Source organism: Bos javanicus, chromosome 4 (assembly GCF_032452875.1).
Source record: "Bos javanicus breed banteng chromosome 4, ARS-OSU_banteng_1.0, whole genome shotgun sequence".
NCBI lineage: Eukaryota > Metazoa > Chordata > Mammalia > Artiodactyla > Bovidae > Bos > Bos javanicus.
The window spans coordinates 45,840,386-45,855,016 of NC_083871.1; the positions used below are offsets into that span (position 1 = coordinate 45,840,386).

At 38.3% G+C, this 14,631-nt stretch overlaps 1 long non-coding RNA gene across 2 annotated transcripts in view; it reads right to left on the reverse strand.

Moving 5' to 3' along the window:
* LOC133246021 (uncharacterized) overlaps window positions 1-14,631 on the reverse strand; it is a 107,349-nt gene that overhangs the window by 67,153 nt on the left and 25,565 nt on the right. The gene's annotated exons all lie outside the window — the stretch shown is intronic.

A 14,631-nucleotide genomic window follows, 5' to 3' on the forward strand; every position in this document is an offset into this window, starting at 1 on the left:
CACTTTACCATCTAAGCCACCAAGGAAGTTGGAAAAGGGAAGATACAGAGGCATGCAATAGCTGCTGGTCCATAGTAGTTCTGGAAAACAGGTAAGCACAGGTGGAAGCCTAGTTCAGCTCCTTAGAAATCATTTTCTGTTGGTTTTGGTTCTTAGTTTAAGCTGATAGTGCTTTCATCAGAAGAGTTCTCTAAAATATCCTGTGAGTTCTCCATGAATTCAGTCCTCTTAAGAAAGCCACAATCTCAGTCTCTTTAAGATAAGCTCTCTTCTAAGTTGGGGTCCTAACGAAGCTGCTATGTGATAATCCCTTAAGATTCTAAAATGCTCCATTACATAACAAGAATCTGTAAGGCATGCTTTAAGATCTTTAGAAAAACTTTTTTGTATTTGAGTCTGTCTCTGAGGTGCCATCTTACATCATTCTGAAGCTTTATAAAAGAATTCTACAGGCCCAGCCTAGATTTGATTTTTGCCTGGAAGCCATGTCTTAATTTGAGAATGGTGTGCCATCTTATCAGATTGAGAAAGGGTACCTTTTATGTTCAAATCTAAAAAAACCTGGCTTCTTTATATTTCATCTAGTTCCCTTCAAAATTGAACAACTGCTGTATTAGTTTTTTGGTTTTGTTTTTTATTTCTGTGCAACAAATTGTCACAAATTAGGAGCTTAAAGCAACACAGATTTATTATCTCAGAGCATATTTCAGCTGGGTCCTCCACTCAGGGTCTCACATGGCTATAACCAGGCAACTGGTTATCTGGAGAAAGATCTGCTGCTCCTTGAGTTGATGGCAGAATTCGTTTCCTTGGACTGTATAACTGACATCTCTGTTTCTGTTTTCAGATCCTAGAGGACACTGTCATGTCCTTACCAGGTGGCCCTTCAGAACCTTCTCACACTTCAAATCTCTTCACAGAAAAGGACCACTGTCAAAATTGTAAAGGCTTCCCAGGAGGCTCAGTGGTAAAGAATCTGCTTTCCAATGCAGATGTGGTTCAATTCCTGTGGGTCAGGAAGATCCCCTGGAGGAGGAAATGGCAACACACTCCAGTACTCTTGCCTGGAAAATCCCACGGACAGAGGAGCTTGGCGGGCTACAATCCATGGGGTTGCAGAGTTAGATACAACTGAGCAACTGAGAACACACACACTTGGTTAGGTTAATCCCCCTAGGGTAATCTTTCTTTGATTAACTCAAAGTTAGCTGATTAGGAACTTTAATTGTATCCGTGAAATTCCTTCTGCCATATAACCTAGTCATGGGTGCCACGTCAGGAGGTGGAGAGCATGGGGGTGGTCTTAGAATTCTTCCTGCCACAGTTCATTTTTGGTTCATCTCTCCTCTCCCCTTTCCTTTAGGCCCTTATTGAAAGCGTCCTTTGGTGGGGGTGGTTGGGGGGAGGTTAGACTTCTGCTAACGCTCTTCTCAAGCCCCTTCAGGTTTTCACTAATACTCTTCTTGTGTCTCCTCCAGCTACGATGAACCATGAGATGCCAAGGGTGATAACATGTTTCGGAGGTTTCTTATGCCAGCAGTACCAAAATCAGATACAAATACCAAAATATGCATCACTTACTACAGTTGTATAGTTAAGTCATGCTAAACCTTAGCTTAAAGCAACAACAATCCTTCTTTTTTTAAGCTCACAAATCTGCTAGGAGAATTCTAGACATAGGTCTGTGTTTACTAAACCAATTAACACATAATATGAGATGAGACTGCTGTTAGGTTAAAATTCTCTGGGCTAGGCATTCTACTTTTTTAGCCATCAAATATTAGTTGTTTGGACCAAACTCCCCACTGAGAACTAGGAAAGCTGAAATACACATACACCACCAAGGCAGTAAAGACATGTCAGGAAACATCTTAGGGAGAGGCAGGAAGCCCAAAGAGGTGACTCTGGCATTTGGTAGCACTATCCTTTCAAGAGAGACAGCGTTCTTACAAGCAGTAAATGAGAAGTTGAGCAGAACTTAAAGCAGACACAGGTCTATTGGGCAAAAATGGAAGCTCAGGTTTTCTGTAGAGCAGGAATTTATTTATAGAGGTGAGTTAGACCCCACAGGGATATACAATGGGAGTAAAGCCCTGCCAGATACTGACATCCAAGGTTTAACCATTTCAATTTCTGGTTGTAAAGTGATCTGGAGGCCCTAGCTCAAGACCAAACTACAAAAGTAAAAGAAAATTCTCATTGAAGGAAGCTAACATTATCTAGAACCTCAATTGCTCTCCATTTTTTTTTTTTTAATATACAGTGTATGATACCCAGTGAAAAATATTTAGGCATTTGAGAAGACACTATTTAACTAAAGGCCAAGATAATAAAACGTATGATGTGAAAGTCACTTAGTCATGTCCACTCTTTGGGACCCCCATGGACTGACTATACAGTTCATGGAATTCTCCAGGCCAGAATACTGGAGTGGGTTGCCTTTCCCTTCTCCAGGTGATCTTCCCAACCCAGGGATCGAAAGAAGGTCTCTCTCATTGCAGGTGGATTCTTTACCAGCTGAATTCCAGGGAAGTCCAAGAATACTGGAGTGGGTAGCCTATCCCTTCTCCAGGGTATCTGGAGGCATAGATAGATACTTATTATTTTATCTGACAGAGTTATCAGGCATGAACTTCAAAATAATATGTTTAACTAAATTACTAAAAGAACTAAAATTACTAAAAGGAACTAAAAGAACAAAAAAGAGAATTTCAGCAGAGAAATAAAAAGAATGAAACAGTCACTTTAGCTGGTAAATCCTCATATTACTAGTAACTGGTATTAGTAACTTGACAATTAATACACTTGACCCAACTATTATATATAGAAGAGTACACCTAACTGCAACACCATTTATCCAAGTTGGACATATGCTAGTTCATTAGCTACGCTAACAAATTTCTTAAGTTTAAAATTAGAGAGTACATCCTCTCACTACAGTATGCATAAATTAGATATCAATAACACCACCCCCCGCCAAAAAAAAACCTAGAAAACTCCCATGTTTGAAATTTCAACAATATACTTCTAAATAACCTGGTACACAGAAGTAATCAAAATGAAAATTAGAAATCACTTTGAACTGACTGTTAATGAAAATCTAGTATAGTAAGGTTTGTGAGAAATGAAAGCAGTGCTTCCAGGGAAATGTATAAATGTCAACATGTATATTAGAAAAGCAAAGCATCTTAAAATCAGTGGTTTAAGTATCCATCTCAAGAAGTTGCAAAAATAAAAAGAAATGCAAAATAAGTAAAAGTAGGGAAATTATAAAAGCAGAATTTTAAAAGAAAATAAATATAAAAGAAGAATTAACCAAGCAAAAAAATATTCTTTAGAAAAATTATGAAAATTGATAATAACTTTGCAAGACTAATCAATGGAAAAAGAGAGAAGGCAAAAATCATTAATGCTAGAAATGAAAAAGGGATATTACCACCAGTCCTTTTGACAATAAAAAGGATAATGTGAAGATATTAAGATTTATGATGAGAGATTTGCAAGTTTAGGTAAAATGAAAAAATTCCAGAAACATATTACAACTGACACAAAACAGTAGAAACTGGCCAATGGTTCTAAAATCTACATGGAAATAGAGAGAAGGGAGGGGGAATTGGATGAAGGCAGTCAAAATGTACAAAGTTTCAGCTACAAGATCAATAAGTACTAGGGATATAATGTACAACATGATAAATATAATTAACACTGCTGTATGTTAAATACAAAAGCTGTTAAGGGAGTAAGTCCTAAAAGTTCTCATCATAAGGAAAAAATTTCTTTTTCTTTTATATTGTATCTATATAAGATGATGAATGTTCACTGAACTGACTGTGGTCATCATGATGTATACTAGTCAAATCATTAGGCTGTACACCTTAAACTCATACAGTTCTGTATGTCAATTATATCTCACAAGTGAAAGGGGAAAAAAAGTAGAAATTGACCAACTGGTTCTAAAATCTATATGCAAACACAGAGAGCTAATAGTAGCTGAGACACCTTTGAAGAAAAAGAACAGAACTGGGAGGAGCCACACTGCTGAATATCAAGACTTGTTCTAAAGCTGTTACAATTGAGATGGTGGTACTGGCGTAATGATAGACAATAGAGAATTGGAAGAGAACAGAATCCAGCAGAAGACCTATCCATATATGACACTTGATTATGTAAAAGGGAGCACAGCGCAGAAGGGAGAAGATGGTCTTGCAGCAAATGGACATTCATATGAAAGAGAAAACTGAAAATGAAATTTGACTGCTTCCATGATTACAACAGGAAAAAACTCTAGGAAAAAAAAACTCAGGAGTATATCTTCATGAAGTAAGATTAATTTCCAAAATGGAACACAAAAAGCACTAGCTGTAGAAGAAAAGATAAATAAATCAGAACAAATTAAATTTAGTAACTCCAGTTCCTAAAGTAAAAGACACCAATAAGACAGTGAAAGATCTTCCATTTTGTTGGAGAGGATGTTTGAAAATCATATAATAGACAAGGGTTTGTATCCAGAATGTGTAAAAATAATTTCTATAAATTTATAAGAAAAACATAGATACTTCTATAGAAAGATATTTAGATGGCAAAAAGCATATGAATGTGTTCAATATTATTACTAAACAGGGAAATACACAAACAAAAACTCCAATGAGATGTCAATACACGTCCACCAGAATGGCTAAAATTATAAAGACTGACAATACCAAGTGTTGCTAAGACTATGGAACAACTTGACCTCACATGTCCTCTAGTGGAAGTAAAATTGGTGCAACCATTATGGGAAAATGTACATTACATGTATATGTATCTTATGACCCAACTAGTCCTCCCCTAGGCTTACACTGAAGAAAAATGCTTGTATATATGAACCAAAAGACACATACGAAAATATTGATAGCACCATTATGTGTAATAACTAAAAATGAATAAAAAAAAACATATAAATCAAAGTTCTCTGAACCACCAAATGATAAATACCATGTGCTTTAATCATATAAGAATAAACAATAAAGTTCATATGATAATAAGGAGCAATGACATGAAGGTGCTACTGCCACACATCATGGATGAACTTCTCAAACATAATATCAAGAAAAATGTCATCCACTCCCCTAATATAGATACACATATAGTGCGTGTGCATGTGTGCATGTGCGTGTGTGCGTGTGTGTGTGTATGTATATCACATGCATAAATTGGTACCTAGCCATAGACTCGGAGAACCCTATGCTAATCTCTGGAGTATTCTGACCTAGAGAATTCTATACAGTCCATGGGGTTGCAAAGAATCAGACACCACCGGGTGACTTTCACTTTCTCATTTGTTTGTCTCCTTCCATGGATCACAGTCGTGCATTGGCCTGTTATCCAATGTCAAAAAAACCACAGTTTCATATATGTTCCCCAGTTTTCCAGTTACTTATAGCAGGACCACAGTAATAAAAAACTGCAAGTGTATGGGTTCCATTCTTGGAAGCTCTGATTCAAGGTGAGACCCTGATATCTGCATTTTGAAAAAAATACATAAAAATGATTCTGCAATGCAGTTCCCCAGTTGTCTATGACAAGAAAAAGGTCACTGTCACTAACTGACAGGCCTATGGTTCCCTATTTGAAACACTGATCATCACATTTACACACACACTAGTGTGTATTTTCAATTTGCATATATTATCATTTCAATTAGTATGTATTTGCTGCTGCTGCTGCTGCTGCTAAGTCGCTTCAGTCGTGTCCAACTCTGTGCAACCCCATGGACTGCAGCCCACCAGGCTCCTCTGTCCATGGGATTCTCCAGGCAAGAACACTGGAGTGGGTTGCCATTTCCTCCTCCAATGCATGAAAGTGAAAGGTGAAAGTGAAGTCGCTCAGTCGTGTCTGACTCCTAGCGACCCCATGGACTGCAGCCTACCAGGCCCCTCTGTCCATGGGATTTTCCAGGCAAGAGTACTAGAGTGGGTTGCCATTGCCTTATGTTATTTTAACCAGGGTTAAAGAACCTGCCTGCCAACACAGGAGACATGCGTTTGATCTCTGATCTGGGAAAATCCCTTGAAGAAGGAAATAGCAATCCACTCTAGTATTCTTGCCTGGAGAACCCCATGGACAAATGGAGCCTGGCAGGCTACAGGCCTTGAAGTTGCAAAGCGTCAGACAGGACTTAGCAAATAAACAACATATTTTAACTATACTGGGCATTGTGACCTTATGAATTTGAATTCTAAAGTGAAAATATATCCACCATTTTACAGCACAGAATAACGTTTGCTTGGCATGGATGCTTCATTTTTAAAAATCACATTGGATATACCTTTACAAATGATACCTCTGTTCAAGGATTTTTAACTGCATGGATCTTTTTTAAGAATTACTGAGTTCATTTACAACTGGATTCTGTAATGTGTAACAGTTTTTAGATTATGCAAACAATAACAAAACAATAACAAAAAGTTATGATGTGCCATAACTTACATACATATATGTTTTTAAATATTACAATAGCATTAATAGCTAATATTTATTGAGCACTTATATGCCAGACACCGAACCAAAGTCTTCATATAGATCATAACCTTTGACTCTCAAAACCACCATAAAATGTAGGTCTTGTCATTATCTTCTTTTATGAAGCTGGTAACTTGCTCGATGTTAGGCAATGAAGAGGTGTAGAACCACACAATTTAGTTCAAATGTTTGTGATTTCAAACTGTACTTAAAAAAACTATGCTACAAAGTACATGTAGAATCAGAAAAATTCCCCCAAATATTCTGGAATAAAATGAAACAGTGAAAGAATGTTGACCAAACTTTTTCTTTCTCAGATTAATAAGATTTTAAAACTTACCTCTTTATGGAAAGAAGTAGAGTAAAAAATTGGCAAATGGGAATTTTTCTAATGATAACCCTTTTCCCTCAAGCAAGCAGTGACTTTTCAAGCCAATATTTACTAATATTGATTGAAATCTAAACATACAGTAAGTTCAGCTGAAAAAGGAAGTTTTGCCATATCAAAGAACTTTAACACAGATAAAGAAGAAAATGATTAATCCTGGGGGAAATTAGAACTTTGATCCCATGTTTACCTGCAGATGACACTTCATCAGAGAAGAGTCATTAAAAGGAATCAGTGATTTCAGGAATTCCTTGAATCAATACATAGCTCTCCCCATGTTTATAAAAAGCCCATTTGTCTCTCTGTGCAAACTGACTGGGTTCTGTGCAGCTGCCTCTGAACACCTGGGTTCTGTTCAATAAAGCCACAAAGGCTGAACTCAAAATAGTTCAACCATCAGGTAAGGTACTGTCTCATCTCCAAAACAAATTCTCTTTTATTAACTTTCACTAAAAACACTAAGGCAGTCTGCGTATGTGCATCAGAGACTGCCATTAAAGGAAAGGGCAAGGGATAATTTTCCATTATTTCTGTTTCTGTTCTTTGTGTTTTTTTTTTTTTAATACACCATCTCCCTTTCTTTTGTCCTTCCACACCCAGAAACATGTATTTGCCTGGGGTAAATGAAACTTGGGTTAATGAACACCATATGACTAGAAATGATATCCATGTTTCCATAGTGAACATTTAGGATTATTAATCTTTTTCACCTCTTACATCAATTGCCAAGTGAGAGTTACACTATCCTGGAGATCTAATGAACAACTGTTTCACTTACTCATGATATAATTTGGGCTGCTGCAAAAACTGCTTTCTCAAAAAAAAAAAAATGATAAACAAGTCTTCTTCTATCATTTCATAACTATAACTATCACTTCATAAACAATTTCAATCCAAGTCTTAACATTTGTTGTCTCAGAGGAAAGCCTTGGAAATATGGTAGGAGAACACATGCTTTGGCTCAGACTCCTTGGACTTGGATCCTAACACAACCACCTACTAGCTGTGTAATCCTGAGAAAGTCACTTATCCATCCTGACCTTACTTCCTGATTGGTAAGTTGGGAATAATGATAGTACCTGTCTCACAGGGTTGTTGTGAAACTGAGCAGATATTTTAGGGGGACAAAAATTCAGTCATTTGACTGTTCTCATGGCCACTGTGGTGATGAATTCTCTCAAACACATGTCAATTAATTTGAAATAGGAAAGACACTATCCGATAAATTTCCAGATGTTCAAGCTGGATTTAGAAAAGGCAGGGGAACCAGAGATCAAATTGCCAACATCCATTGGATCATAGAAAAGGTAAGAGAATTCCAGAAAATATCTACTTCTGCTTCATTGACTACCCTAAAGCCTTTGGCTGTGTGCATAACAAACTGTGGAAAGTTATTCAAGAGATAGGAATACCAGACCACCTGACCTGCCTCCTGAAAAATCTGTATTGCAGATCAAGAAGCAACAGTTAGAAACAGATATGGAACAACAGACTGGTTCAAAATTGGGAAAGGAGTACATCAAGGCTGTATATTGTCACCCCGCTTATTTAACTTATATGCAGAGTACATCATGAGAAATGCTGGGCTCACGAAGCACAAGCTGGAATTAAGATTGCTGGGAGAAATATCAACAACCTCAGATATGCAGATGACACCACACTTATGGCACAGTGAAGAACTGAAGAGCCTCTTGATGAGAGTGAAAGAGGAGAGTGAAAAGCCGGCTTAAAACTCAACATTCAAAAAACAAAGATAATGGCATCTGGTCCCATCACTTCATGGCAAATAGATGGGGAAACAATGGAAACAGTGACAGATTTTATTTTGGGGGGCTCCAAAACCACTGCAGATGGTGACTGCAGACATGAAATTAAAAAATGCTTGCTCCTTGGAAGAAAAGCTATTATCAATCTAGATAGCATATTAGAAAGCAGAGACATTACTTTGCCAACAAAGGTCTGTCTACTCAAATCTATGGTTTTTCCAGTAGTCACGTATGAGGCCACAGGACTGGAAAAGGTCAGTTTTCACTCCAATCCCAAAGAAAGGCAATGCCAAAGAATGCTCAAACTACCGCACAATTGCACTCATCTCACACGCTAGTATAGTAATGCTCAAAATTCTCCAAGCCCGGCTTCAACAGTACATGAATCGTGAACTTCCAGATGTTCAAGCTGGATTTCAAAAAAGGCAAAGGAACCAGAGATCAAATTGCCAACATCGTTGGATTATCAAAAAAGCAAGAGAGTTCCAGAAAAACATCTATTTCTTCTTTATTGACTGCCAAAGCCTTTGACTGTGTGGATCACAACAAACTGGAAAATTCTGAAAGAGATTGGAATTCCAGACCACCTGACCTGTCTCTTATAAAATCTGTATGCAGGTCAGGAGGCAACAGTTAGAACTGGACATGGAACAGCAGACTGGTTCCAAATAGGAAAAGGAGTATGTCAAGGCTGTATATTATTACCCTGCTTATTTAACTTCTATGCAGAGTACATCATGAGAAACACTGGGCTGGAAGAGGCAAAAGCTGGAATCAAGACTGCCGGGAGAAATATGAATAACCTCAGATATGCAGATGACACCACCCTTATGGCAGAAAATGAAGAAGAACTAATGAGCCTCTTGATGAAAGTGAAAAAGGAGAGTGAAAAAAAGGTTGGATTAAAGCTCAACATTCAGAAAACTAAGATCATGGCTTTTGGTCCCATCATTTCATGGCAAAAAATGGGGAAACAGTGGAAACAGTGTCAGACTTTATTTTTCTGGGCTCCAAAATCACTGCAGATGGTGATTGCAGCCATGAAATTAAAAGACGTTTACTCCTTGGAAGGAAAGTTATGACCAACCTAGATAGCATATTAAAAAGCAGAGACATTACTTTGCCAACAAAGGTCCGTCTAGTCAAGGCTATGGTTTTTCCAATAGTCATGTATGTGAGATGTGAGAGTTGGACTAGGAAGAAAGCTGAGCATTGAAGAATTGATGCTTTTGAACTGTGGTGTTGGAGAAGACTCTTGAGAGTCCCTGGATAGCAAGAAGATCCAACCAGTCAATCCTAAAGTAAATCAGTCTGAATATTCATTGGAAGGACTAATGTTAACGCTGAAACTCCAATACTTTGATCACCTGATGCGAAGAAATGACTCATTTGAAAAGACCCTCATGCTGGGAAAGATTGAAGACAGGAGGAGAAGGGGACGACAGAGGATGAGATGGTTGGATGGCATCACCAACTCAATGGACATGAGTTTGTGTAAACTCTGGGAGTTGGTGATGGACAGGGAGGCCTGGCATACTGTAGTCCATGAGGTCACAAAGAGTCAGACACAACTGAGAGAATGAAGTAACTGAACTGATAGGGTTAAGAATTTCCTGCTGCTGCTGCTACTAAGTCACTTCAGTCATGTCCGACTCTGTGCAACACCATAGACAGCAGCCCACCAGGCTACCCCATCCCTGGGATTCTCCAGGCAAGAACACTGGAGTGGGTTGCCATTTCCTTCTCCAATGTATGACAGTGAAAAGTGAAAGTGAAGTCGCTCAGTCGTCTCTGACTCTTAGCGACCCCATGGACTGCAGCCCACCAGGCTCCTCAGTCCATTAGATTTTCCAGGCAAGAGTACTGGAGTGGGGTGCCATTGCCTTCTCCGAAGAATTTCCTAGATCAACCATATTTGCAGCATATCCTAGCTAATTCCATCCAGGCTTAAGTCTCTTTACAATTATCTCCTACATACAGAATCTTCCTTGACTAGCCTTGCCCAAACAGACCTCATGCATATTCTTTCAAATTTGAAAATTACTGTAGTTGTTGCCTGGCTCACTCTTGGTGGTTTATCACATACTCTTGTTTTTTTCAATTATACTTCTTTTTGTGAGTTATCTTCCTAGCAAGACTGTGAGGTACTCAAAGGTAGAAACCTTAATAGTTCTCTGATTTCTTCCTTAAACTTAGCATCAGCGTCTTCTCATCATATCTCCTTTTCTCTCTTCAATCAAGGCAATCCCCCCAAAGGGCTGATAGCACACCCAACACCTGGGGTAATAATCCTTCATTCCTGATGGGGGCCTAGGTGGTACATCAGGATATCCACTATAGTATTCAGGATAGTGTTAGAATAATAACCATAGAAGGTAGGGCCAGACCTTCTTTCACTTGGGCAGAGATTTTCTATCTGTCCCTTTGTGATAGCATTGGGTACAGATATTCCTAGGGAGATGGATTAGGTTACCTCTGAGGATTGACTCTGTTTATTATTAGCCCAATCAATAACCTTTGAGAGTCTTCCTTGGGCAAATAATCATTGCCCTAGTGAATCAGAACATCAATGCTAACAAAACATAAGTATCTTTTGAGCACTGGTGTTCAATTACAGATCCAAGGAATTCCATCAATGATTTCATCCCCCAAACTACACCGAAGAGAAGTTGAAGAGCTCAGAGCTGGCTCTAAATCTTTAAAACAACAACAACAACAACAAAAACAAACTTTAAGAAACTCTTTGAGATACAGAAGATGGTTGGGTCTAGGGTAGGATAGATGATGAGGCATGCTTTAAAGAACCAAATGGTGATAGGCTGGCAGGAAATTTTCTAGTTAAGATCTTTTCTCTTCCCAACATTCCCTAAACAGAGATTACTGCCTTCTCTACCACAACCACAGAGCTTTTAAGAAGCTCTGGAAGCTGCAGAGATAAAGAATGGACAGTTTAAGTACAGATGAGCTGTCAAGCACCTGAGCAACCTGTTCTTTCTCAAAGAACCCCCACAACTTTAGCAATGGCATCCTAGGATAAAAGCAGTTCCCAAGAAGAGGGGCTGAACTCCTGGGTGGAAAGGATGAGGTGCGGGGTGGGGGGGTGGCTTATCCTTCTGTTTCAGCTTGGGGGTCTCTCCACTATGGGTCATTTCCCAGAAATCACCTGGTCTAGAACTCCCTATTTTCTAACTCACTTGAAGAAATGCTAGTCAGTGTCTAATAAGCTTTTGTTTTCTCTCCAGGTAGACATCACTAGCTGAATATATTAGCCAGGGATCCGGCAGGAGATAGTGGCATATTCAACCTGATAATTTGAGAAAACTTAAAAGACTATTTACAGTTGTGTGGGCAGCATATGGTAGTACTTAAGTACTAGTAACAGACCTGGAAGGAGGTATATTAGAATCGAAAGAAGACAATCCAGATTCCACTCTTCAGTCAAGGACACAAGGGAGGGAAGTGAGAGATAAATACCCTTGACCTCACGCTCTCCCTCCCACCATTCTCCTGATGATTCTTTTCAGAAGCCAGAGGGCAAGGGAACCTGTCAAAGTTGTTTGTATAGGTCAGTCTTAAAGGATACTGAGCAGGGTGGGAAAAGATGGTGAGTGGATCTGGAAGGGTAAACAGAAGACCTCCAGAACACAAAGCCAGCTGATGATCCCAAGGAACAAACAATGAGATCTCTTACAAGGACAAACATTATAAAATGAAAGCAAATACCGAACAACTTACACGCAAAAAGCAGGATTAATGTAAGAAACATTTTAAATGAAATAAAAATTCAGAGATATAAGGAATATTAGAAACATGAAGCAGAGAAAAATAATTATGAAAAACAGGCAACTGAACATATTGTGATGGAGAATAATACAATAAATGGGTTTAATAGCAGAATCACTATAGTCAAAGAACAAATTAGTGAGCTGGAGGATCTTCCCATAGTTTTGGGTATCCAACCTTTCCTTGGATCCCATGAGTCAAAGTAAGTTGCCTCTCTACATAAGCTAGTTCTATCACTGGCTACCACACCAATACACTTTAACATTTATTGTGTTATTTAAACACTTATTTAATGCTTATTGTGATGAACAGATGAATGTAGGTTATAAAAAAGAAAATAGTACTGAGATGATATTTATGAAGCCCTTACTCTGTATCAGACATCACCTTAAGTGCTTTCAGTGTCTTAACACAGCCCTCAACAATCTTAGATGGCAGGCGGTACTCTTATTTCCATTTTACAGATGAAAAATACTGAGACACAGAAAGGCAAAGAAACTTATCCAAGGTCACATAGCTAGTAATTCGTAATGTCAATATTCTGAATCATTGTGATGTGGTGCCTTATAAAGAGTAAAACACTATATGTATGTAGTGCATTATTATCATTTGGAAGAAAATAACATAAGAATTAGTGTTCATGTTATTGTTATTAAATAATTACTCTGAAATGGGTCTATTTTTTTTTTTTTTTTTCGGTCAGTATCTCATATAGGAACTTTCAAGAAGTATTCACGACATTTGGTACTTCTAACCTATTATTTCAGTTCTCTGATTTTAAATACCCAAATCCAAATTAATTTTTATAGTGTCCCCAGTTTTTATGAATGATTGATATCAGTATTTCAGCTTTGACAGCTACAGAGCCACATATAGTGTCTATCTATTGGTTATGATCCCAAGGAAAGAAATGTTCATATTCTGATGTTTTATTATCAGGAAAGCTAGTAAATGATCTACATAGAGTTCACACCAGAGCTGCAGAGTTTGATAGAATATGATCGAATCATCTAAAACGCATGCAGGGTCTTACTACTGCAGCTGTAAGTCAAAAGGACAACCATTGTGCTGCATGGTTCTCCGGGCTACAGTACTTCTAAATTTATGTTAAACTTGTACTTTCTCAAAGCTTATCGAGTTTATTCCCAGAAGAGGTTGGAAAGTTGCACATTAAGTTTTCTATTCCTTCTTCTTAGCCTTCGCTGCCAAAGGATGTGTCAACTTTTTGTTAAAGGCAGCACCCAAGGGAGAGAGGCTTTTTCCTCCAGGTTATTCACTCCCTGGTGTCTGATTTCCTACAGAGTGCTAATTATTGATAGAAACCTGTTAGATGGAGTTTGTGCACTGGGCATCCTTGTACCAGAAACAGGAAATGAAATTACCACTTCATTTCATGTAAATATGAAGTTGTCACCAAGAAGGCAACAATCAGTGCCAACATTAGATGTGATTTGGTGACCACTTGGGAGCATGCTGGCTTTCTGTCTATGAAGGGTGCTGAGATGGGTGAGGAAACTGAGCTGGCCAGAAAGTACTTGTTTCTCTTGCAGTATAATATCTGACATTGCATGGTTGGAGTTTCACTCCTTAGTTTAAGATTTTTCTAGGTTATTGAATTACAATTAATCTAAGGAAAGGAGACATTTAAAATCTTTTCAATTCTTTATAATCTTATTGGGAATGAGTTGCAGATCCTATGTGGTATGTTTTAGAAATGGAAATAAAGAATAAAAATGCACCTCTGGGAGGAGCGATGAGGGAAAGGAGCTTAGAACAAATCCAATGTTGTCCCAAGTCCTGCCTTGCAGTGTCATGTCTGACTAGTCAGTGTCTCACTGAGTCACTCATTCACTGAACCAAAGGGGAATCAGAATGCCCTGACCATCCCACAGGAGGAAGTGGGAGGAGTTCTTTCCATAAAAAGGGAATCACATAGGCCTTGAAATAAGTGAAAAGGAAAAGAGAGCCCCCAGTGATATTGTTATATTTGGTAACAACAAAGCCAATATACTTGAGCAACCATGATGAAGCAACTGCTCTGGGCAAAGTTCTACTTGAAGGAGGTAAAGGGAGAAGAATGGAATGAAAAGAACTGGTTGCCCTCATCCTTTGAAAATCCAGCAAGAAAAATGATATAGATACACAAAACAAGAAACAGCAATTCCAAGCAACATGTCTGATAAAAACAAAGGC